Genomic DNA, 8,650 nt, shown 5'->3' on the forward strand with positions numbered 1-8,650 from the left:
ATCAAGGCACCCGTTTCTCACAGTCCCCATGTGAGAAAGGGGCAATCACCGTGTAAGGCCATGTGTGTGCTGGCCCAGGACTGGTTACAAAGTAAGCAGCCCACACCTGGGATGTTCTCAGAGAAAGAATATTCATTCATCTTGTTTGTGAGCATAACCCCTATTTCAGCAGTCACTGAGAATGGATTTGGGCCCAAGTCCTTCTGAATCATCTAAAGGGGCTAAGATAACTTTTCTTTCCATTCTGTTCACTTAGAGGCATTCATTAGGCACAGGAGAACCAGTACTTAGAGAACGAAATGAATTTAGGGGTCCACAAAAGTGTGTTTATACATAACACTTATTTATTCGTCACGTCAAAACAGTAGTAAAAGATGAGTTTTTTGTTTGTTTGTTTTGTTTTGTTTTGTTTTTTGCTTTTTTTGGGTTTTTTTTTTTTTTTTTTTTTTTTGGTTTTTCGAGACAGGGTTTCTCTGTGTAGCTTTGCGCCTTTCCTGGAACTCACTTGGTAGCCCAGGCTGGCCTCGAACTCACAGAGATCCGCCTGGCTCTGCCTCCCGAGTGCTGGGATTAAAGGCGTGCGCCACCACCGCCCGGCTAAGATGAGTTTTTATATTCTTAATGGAAAGGAGACCTATGAGGGCATAAGTGCCTGGAACCCACAAAAAAAACCCCATAATGTGGCTGGGTCACTTAGCCTGTTTGTAGCTTCAGTGATTGCAAGCTCTTCTGTAAAATCATTCAGGTGGTTTGCATGCCTTCCATCCCTCCCCTCCACTTCCCTCCCCTCCCCTCCCCTCCCTCATCACTCGGGAACACTGAAAACCTGAGTGGGATTTTTTTTTTTTGCCATGAAAATAACCAGAATCAGGGTTGCACTCAGACCTCCACAGCACAAGCAGACAGATGGGCCTGTATTTAGCAACAGTCAGAAAGAATTGCTGTTTTAATTACCCCTACAAATAACCATTACCGCATCAGACGGATAGGAAGCAGTAACTCCAGACAGTGGCTTGGCATGTACCCCTTCTCCTAGGAACGATTTCCCCCTCATTCCATAGACTCTTTATGAAATGTGAGTGTCCCCTTTCAAAAGTCCAGCCCCTTCTTTTCAAATTAGAGTTATAAATAAGTAAATACAATTTGCAAACCATTTGATTACATCCCTGTACTTTCCCAAGATTCCCGAAGGAGGCACTTATACCAATTTTACTTCATTAAATATTTAAATAAAAACTCACTGAAGTGAATCATGGGACAAAGAGGCATTTATTAAGCACGGCTTGGGCACAGTGTGGCACCAGGCTTTTGACACAGGGACAAGCGGAACACTGGCCCCCTGCAGACCAGCGGCAGGATAGTGAGGCAGAGTCCTAGAGGAAGGCGATATTGGTTTCCAGGGAGGAAGACAATCCAGAAACCATCCATTTTAATGAGAATTCCTTATCCAGCAGCAACACATAGACAGAACTTCTTCTGGCACCAGAACTTAAACGGAACTAAGTGTCTGAACAGCAGAATTCACATCACAGGGTCCACGGTTTGCTCGGTTCTGAACCACCAGAGAACCGTCTCTGAGTTCAAGTCCCCTCAAAAAAAATTCTGATATGAAAGAATTAATTTAAATTCACTTTGCTTAAGAAACTCATAATTTTCATGGGTAAACATTTGCTGAGTGTGGAAATATGCCAAGAGAATGTAGAAACACAGAAAATAGTAGACACAAATAGATCACCACACTGTAGGGCATCCATCCACACTGAATGGCAAAGGCGTGATCCCAACAACCAGCTCTGAATTAGGAGCCCAGAGGAGAGAGAATTCTCCTGTGGCAGTGGGGATCCAGCAAGGAGCATAAGGTACATTCAAGAAAGCTTAGCTGGGCTGGAGAGATGGCTCAGTGGTTAAGAGCACTGGCTGCTCTTCCAGAGGACCTGGGTTCAATTCCCAGCACCCACTTGGCATGGGGCAGCGGTTACAATCACCTGTAACTCCAGTTCCAGAGGATCTAATGCCTTCTTCTGGCCTCTGTGGACACCAAGTACACATATGATACACTGACATACATCCAGACAAAACATTTACGCACATACAAATAACGTAAACATTTAAAAAAATCTTTTAAAAGGAAAGTTTAGTTAAGAAAATATTTACTGAGGACTGGCAGAGTTTACCAAACTGATCACAGTGGTAAACCCAAGGACGAGCAGTTGTGGGAAATTGTTGCTATCCCTAGACCTAGGAAGGCAAGCAGTAAGTAAAACCAGTGAACTACAACCCCTGAGGAAACAGTACTTCTGAGGCCTATCAGAATTGCATGTCAAGTCAGATATGGCAGAGCATGCCTTTAATCCCAGCACTCGGGAGGCAGAGGCAGCTGGATCCCTGAATTTAAGGCCAGCCTGGTCTACAGAATGAGTTCCAGGACAGCCAAGGCTACACAGAGAAACCCTGTCTCAAAAAACAAAACAAAACAAAACAAAACAAAACAAAAAAACAAATGAACAAAGAGAATTGCATGTTGCTTGGAGTGAAGATCCTTCCTTGTAAACCCAACACCCCAGAGTCCGAGGCTGGAGACTCATGAGTGCGAAGCCAGCCCGGTCTGCATGGTAAAAGGCCATCTGAAAGTCAATAAATCCACAAGCAAAGGTAAGTGAATGGTGAGTGGAAGAAGAGGTGCTAGATCGGAGCGGATGCTGGACATCCAAGGCAGGAGACTTGGGTTCAGAGCTGGGGAAAAACACCTACTGTTTCCTCCCATAGGCCAAACTCACCAGACACTGAAGACCATCAGAGCCCAGAAGCTGCCATCCTGATATACAGGCTAAGACAGAGATGACTCAAGAGTGGGCTTAAAGGGACAAAGAAGACCAACCCAACACACAGTGTGGCGATGCTGCTGTGTATGGGCTTTAAGAGAATGGAAAGATTTACTGGCTTGAAAAGGAAAACGGAAGCTATCTTAGGCAGAGGTAGCTTTTGAGATTATAGAAAACTGGGCTTTATATATATAAAGAGAGGGGTAAGTATGTGCAGAATGCATTTCCTTAAGTAGAATCAGGCTGTGGCACCAAGGGATGTGGAGGAAGGGACGTAGACCGTGGTTTCTCCATCTTGACACAGCTGATAAGTCTTTGTTTGGAGGGCTAACCTGTGCTCTATAGGATGGTTATCAGCATCCCTGGCCTCTGCTAACCATTTGCTAACAACAGCTCACAGCCAGCTGTGATAACCAGAAATGTGATCATACTTTACCCAAAGGGACACAAAACTACCCTCAGGAAGAACCACTAGGAAAGGAAAAGGGCCATGATCAGAAAATTGTTGCACTTGATGTGAAGTCTGAGTGCAGACATGAGAAGCTAACGGCTTAGATCAGTGTGGAGCAGAAGGACCATCAGGAAAAGGACAATGGTACAGACTCAATTACAGACAGGGAAGGATGTCAGGTTGATTTTTTAGTATGTCATGGGTAACAAGACGAATACATCTCCACTAGCACACTGGAATTGTCTGGGGCTGGCCTGAGGAAAGACTATGCATCCTCTGTGGACTTGGGATCTGGGATGCTAGACACAGGACTGAGATTTGAAGAGGGAGGTGGGACCAAGGTACAGATTTGAATCATCTATACAGAGACAGCTAGAACAACCTCTCTCCACATGAAGAAAGGATTAGAGTTCTTGCAGAGGGAAGGTGGAGAAGACTGAAGAGGGTGTTTCATTTTATTTTATTCTTTCTTTTCCTGAGGTGGGGGAGGGAGTGTTGTGCATATTTAGAAGATGAATAATGTGAGATAGGAATAGAAAGTCTGGGGGCAGGAAAAGCAGGCAGTTTTCTGAGGGATGGTAGTGGCTGAAGTCCAGCTCCTGTCCCACTTACTAAGCCATATGCTGAGGGGCCGTGTCTGCCTTGGGACCACCTTGTCCCTTGTAAGTAAAGGTGTCATGTAGGCCAGGGCAGTTCTTCAGAAAGTCAAATCAACTGCAAAAAAAAAAAAATCACAAAGAGCCACATCCATATCCTGCATCCCACTGTGGTAGTTAGTAACACACACACACACACACACACACACACACACACACACACACACACATTTCAGGTCCTTAAGCAGATTCTGATTAGGTGGCTATTCTCACTTATGAGGATCACTCTGCTTTTCCTAACTAGTTCTAGAAGGGTCTCAAGAAATGGCTGCCCAAGGAGATATGAGGAGGGAAAGGCGATCCAGGACCCTCATGGTAGCTGTGTCGGCTGTCTTGAGGGTCCTGAGTCTCTGGAGAAAGATGATGGATCTCTTCTCCTTACCCTACTGAGAGGCACGCTGTGGCAGGCAGAATTCTAAGGTCCTGTCACAATTCTGCCTGCTGTGGTACATGCTCAACTACATTGTCATCCATTTGAGTGTGGGGGAATCCATGAATTTAATGGAGCATCACCCCTATGACTAAGTTTACGTGCCAGACGGGAATGTGCAAATGTGATGATGGTCCCCAACCAGTTGACTTGAAATTATCCAAAAGAAGGATCATTCCAGTTGGCCTGACTTCATCCTGTGAGCCTTTTAAAAAGGCAAGAAGAAATAGAAGAGGTCTCTGGTAGACTGGGAAACAAAAGCAACAACCAGGCTGTGACTTCTGTGAGAGGAGTATGTCACTAAGATCTGAGGAGGGCTTCTGGAAATCAGTGGATTCTCTTGCTAATAGCTGGCAAGAAAACTGGCCTAAAACCACAAGAAATGGAATTCTGCCAATAGTCATTGGCCAGGAAGAGGGCTACAGCCTCCAATTGAGATGGCAGTCACCTGAGTCTTGGATGGCAGCCTATACAGACTCTTAGAGAACAGTTGCCTTTCCCCAGACTCCTGCAGCTTAGGAACTGAGCTGAAAGTTTTAAACTGCAGTGTTTGCAAAAGAACATGAAGGTGCCTTAACCGGAGTTAACGCACACAGGGTGCATCGACTCCAAGGAGACGGATGAATGTACTCCACAGCCAAACCCCGGAAGTGGGCTAGACCCGAGCCAAGGTCTGGACTATGGTACAGCCATCGCCAGCTCCATCTCAGCCCCACTGTGACCCAAGCATCAGGTAGCACCATCTCTCTTGCTTCTTCCTGTGAAATAGTAAATGCAGAACCAGGAGAAAGTGAGCTGTGGGCGGACCGTGCAGGAGAGGGGACCTGAGCTCATGGCTAGTGTGAGTGGGTGATAGTTGTGATATAGCTGTGATGGTAATGGTACAGAGACCAGAGATCATTTCTGACACAGGTAAAGCTTTAGTTCCTAAGACCAGTTAGTGATACCAGCTGGACAAACACTGGACTATCACTTCCCAGGACATCCTCTTGGAAGGAAGGAGAAGAAAGAAAATAGAGGCAGAAGGGAAAAGGGGGAAGCCTCATTAAGTCACTGAACATTAATGGGGCTTGTTTTGCATTCAGTTTTATTCTAGGGCCCTAAAATACAATGTGAATAAAATAAAGCTAAAAGGTCCCACATATTCCTGTAGCAGAATATCAAAAGTTAATCAAGTAAAATTTTAAAAACATGTAACATTTGGTGAGAGTAAAGTAAGGGAGAACTTGAAAGGGATGCTGTATTCCCCTCTAAATGGAGGGGTCAGAGATGCCCCCCTTCTGAAGGTAACTTTTAGATACAAGCTTGAGAAGCTGAGGAGTTAGCTGTCTGGAGATCTGAAGAAGCTGCAGTCCCAGCAGAGGCAACACAAGTGTATTTCAAAGGCAGGGGTGAGTCTGACCTTTCTGTGAGGCAGCGTGGCCGGGATGCCTAGGGGGAAATGAACAGAGAACAGGGTAGATTTGGGGAGTCTGAAGGCCTGTGGATCCCTCTGACTTTTACTCTAAGTAGGAGACAATTGAAGGGTCTGAGGAAAGGAATGATGCGATCAGTCTTCAATGTCCAAAGGATGGTGCCGGAAGCCACAGAAGAGCAAGAACAGAAGCAGGGGATTGGACTAGAAAGCCACTGCCATAGTACAGATGAGCGCGGCTTACTCAGATGAGGGTACTGGAGGTGGTGTGTTCAGGTGGTGGGTGACTTTTGCAAACAGATGGAAGAGAATTTGCTCAGGTTAGATATGAGTTATGAGAGAAAAGCATTCAGGAGTCACAACCTGGAACCTGAACCGCTAGAAGAGCTACACTTGCCATTGCTGGTGTGGAAAAGACTGAAGGAGCTGGCTTGCAAAGGAATATGGAACGTGAGGTTTAGACAGGCTAAGCAGGGGAAGGGGCGTAGACATTAATGATGCGCTCAAGAAGACAGCTGGAAGTCCTGATAAGGAGTTTAAGGAGAGGCTCAGGATGGAGACCTAAATCCGGCATCTAAAATGTGAGACTGGGGCATGGGGGTAAAAAAGAGTGAGCACAGCCGGGCGTTGGCGGCACACGCCTTTAATCCCAGCACTCGGGAGGCAGAGCCAGGCGGATCTCTGTGAGTTCGAGGCCAACCTGGGCTATCCAGTGAGTTCCAGGAAAGGCGCAAAGCTACACAGAGAAACCCTGTCTCGAAAAACCAAAAAAAAAAAAAAAAGAGTGAGCACAGGTAGAGAAATCCAAGGATCAGCCTCCGATTGAGGCAACAGGACAAGGCTGAGAAGAAGGCACCAGCAGAGAAGGAGATCGTGAGCTGGGTATGTCCTGGAAGCCCACGAGAGAAAGCAGCTCAGGGGCGGGAAAGTGAATGACAAGGTCAGATGCTAGGGAGCCAAGGCTCAGAAATGATCTCAGATTATCACAGATGCAGTGCAGTGATGGAGATGAGACCCTAATTTGAGCAAATACAAAAGAGGCTAAGGGAGAGCAGCCTGGAAGGACTTTGTAATACAGAGGGGCCAAAGAAACGGGGTGCGAATGGAGGGGGATAGAGTGGGAGAAATGAGACCATGTTTGCAGACTGATGAGGACAATCTGGCAGAAGAAGGAAAAATAAAATGGTGACGAGGAAGGTACAGCCAACACTCAGGTCCACGGGAAAGCAGAGGAGAAGGGTGTAGCCTATTTGACTGGCTTACTTTAGAAGATTCAATACGTGGCACATCCAAAAGTCCGTGTGAATTCTGGAATATTAGGAACATCAGTGAACCCACCACCCACTCCAAGGCTAGACCAGCAACCCCATTTCCCGTCCTACACTCGCCTCTCAGAGGAAAACAACATCCCTGAATTGTATGATCACAGGGCCCTTGCGGTGTTCTCTTCATTCTGTTCTGTTTCATGGTATCGATTGACCGAGCTGCCTCTTGACCTCACCTCCTACGGACAGACATCAGACTGCTCCGGACAGCATTGTGGGATTCCTCTCTTGTATTTTCATCTGGCACACTAAAATTTGGGTTTGTTTTTTTTTTAAATCATATTCCATCACCAGGTGGCTCCCACTTTGTCTGATGAGCCCCTTCTGCGTGAAAATCATTGTTTGCTCTGTGTTATTCATGCTGAAGGAAGAGACCAGCATATCTTCACATATGCACATACACACCAGACCTCCGTGGCCAGAGCCCAGGAGACATCAAATAGGCTTCTCCAGCTCTTTCTTTTTTCTCCTAGAAAACACACCTGCCTATCCCCCCCCCCCCGCGCGCGCACGCCCCACCAACCCCTCCCATGCTGCTAGTGGGGGGCCTATACCACAACTGAATGCCCCTCCACCAAGGCCCTTGGGTAGGCAGTAGATAGCCAGTGATTAATTTCTCTCATCCCTAGATCTTGCCTGTGGGTGAGTGGCTTCCCCAGATCATCCAGGTGTGCAAGCACCTGCAGGATTTTGACAAATAACAGTAGGACAGGCCCTTTGCAAATGGATGGCAGCGGGCGGTGAGAAGCCCTCTGCATACATAAACCCAAACCCCACTTGCTCAGTGAGGCTTGAAATTGCTTTAAGGAGAGACAACGGCTTTCATCTCACAACTACAGAAACCTTTGAAGGCCCTGGGTGAAGGAACTCATTGATTCTAGCTAATGCACACCACTGCGTAAACGGGCTGGAAGACTGGATGGTTGTGACCAGCCCCTTAGAAATGGATGTAAAATAACAAAGGAGGAAGCAGACCACAGTGGGTCTTTGCTTGCCTCTAAAAGAAAAAAAAATCATCTTCAAATCAAAAGACCCGGACTTGGGTTTGGGGCGACTGTCAGGGATCTAACCATACACAAGTTACCCCAAGCTTTGAGCCTGATGTTATTCCCTACAGTAAAGGTACTCGGAGACTTCACTGCCTTTGTGTGTGTAAAAGCACCCACCACATGTGATCACACTCTGTGGGGAGAATACATGTTCCTTCTTGCTCTGTGTCCCCAAGCATTCTGGGCTAGCTCTTATACACCCCTTTCTTAGTATGATAGAGTTTAGGAGGGAGGAATCTGGAGCTAGCCTGGACCTACCTCTCTCTACTTAATCCTCGTCTTGGGCAAGTTGCTTAGTGCCCAAGTTGTCTCAACTGAGAATGTGGAGGTAAAAGTGCCCGAAAGGACGAACTGAGTTAATGCCTGAATTGCATTCACAATATGCTGTGGCATGAACGAAACCTAGGGCCCACTGCTTCCCATCTACCCAGGGTTCCTAATTCCCGCCCCCATCCTATGCGTTCTCCACCACCACCACCACCACCACCCCACCCCAGGCCTTT

General features: G+C 46.7%; 1 long non-coding RNA gene across 1 annotated transcript; it reads right to left on the bottom strand.

Annotated features, from left to right (window-relative positions):
* Positions 1-3,316: 3,316 nt before the first annotated feature.
* Positions 3,317-8,587, bottom strand: LOC143268000 (uncharacterized). Its single transcript, XR_013043584.1, has 3 exons — positions 8,406-8,587; positions 7,275-7,422; positions 3,317-3,987 (listed from the first exon to the last, which is right to left on the bottom strand). It is a non-coding gene; the product is annotated as an uncharacterized LOC143268000 (long non-coding RNA).
* Positions 8,588-8,650: the final 63 nt, after the last annotated feature.

The sequence above is a fragment of the Peromyscus maniculatus genome, chromosome 12, assembly GCF_049852395.1.
Source record: "Peromyscus maniculatus bairdii isolate BWxNUB_F1_BW_parent chromosome 12, HU_Pman_BW_mat_3.1, whole genome shotgun sequence".
NCBI lineage: Eukaryota > Metazoa > Chordata > Mammalia > Rodentia > Cricetidae > Peromyscus > Peromyscus maniculatus.